The 933-nt window shown below is 36.5% G+C and overlaps 1 protein-coding gene across 1 annotated transcript in view; it reads right to left on the bottom strand.

The window, feature by feature from the left end:
- LOC128251120 (zinc finger protein 271-like) overlaps positions 1-560 on the bottom strand; it is a 3,464-nt gene extending 2,904 nt beyond the window's left edge. Inside the window, exon 1 of the mRNA XM_052977540.1 lies at positions 486-560. The gene's annotated coding sequence lies outside the window, so the exon portion shown is untranslated. The remainder of the gene's footprint in view (positions 1-485) is intronic.
- Between the last annotated feature and the right edge of the window lie 373 nt (positions 561-933).

Genomic DNA, 933 nt, shown 5'->3' with positions numbered 1-933 from the left:
AGAAATAACAGCCAAATCTCACAAAACTAGTGTTAGGGTTAGGTTTAGGGTCAGGGTTACGGTTAGGGTTTGAGTTAGGGTTAGCTTTACCCTGTGGATCTATATAAAAACCGGTGGGGGAGATTTTTGAAAATCTTTTTTCAGAATCGGAATCTCCATAGCCTAAAACGTGGGATTCCGTAAAAAAAATAATAATAATAAGGGGGGAAAGGTTCAGATTACATATAGTCCATCTCTACTTTGTTTAGAAAAAAAACCCCTCATAGTATGGACTAGTCACGACTAGCAAGAGCGGATGCGTGAGTAGGCGAGTGCGTGCACCAAGAACACTCTTCATGAATAGTACCGCAAATGTCTTTGTTCCAATGTTGTGTTTTCACTCGTATAGAATCACTGTATCGTTGAAGGGTCCACATAGTAATAATTCTATTACTTCTATACAGTATTAGAGACCTTATTATTACTCAAGTAAATCTTTAACTTACCGTTCGTCCCCGCTTAGAGATTAGACTGAACTCGTTAAATAATGTCCGATACTCGGTATGAAGTTGTTCCCCTTTATTCCTCAATTCTCCGATAGAGGGTTGCTAATTAGTATGTGTTAAAAGCACTAATTCCGGAGGCGCAATGGCCCAGTGGTTAGTGCAGCGGATTCGCGGTCATAGGATCGAATCCTAGAGCTGGTACATTACTGTGCCAGAACCTCCAAATCTTCATATAGAAAAACGAACGAAAATGAAAATACATTAACCGTTAATGTTTTGACGGAATTGATTCGAAACTTTCCAAAATATTATGGAGTAACAATAAGTGAAATTGTGTTAATTTGATTTGATTTTAATTTTAACTGAAATTGTTTAAAATAAATCCCTTGAAAATTACACCAGTTTATGAGATTCTTTTACAGACTTGCGTTTTTTTTTTTTTTTCTTT

Source organism: Octopus bimaculoides, chromosome 28, assembly GCF_001194135.2.
Source record: "Octopus bimaculoides isolate UCB-OBI-ISO-001 chromosome 28, ASM119413v2, whole genome shotgun sequence".
NCBI classification, from domain to species: Eukaryota; Metazoa; Mollusca; class Cephalopoda; order Octopoda; family Octopodidae; genus Octopus; species Octopus bimaculoides.
The sequence above is the reverse complement of the archived record's forward strand: the minus strand, read 5'-3'. Positions and strand labels throughout refer to the sequence as shown.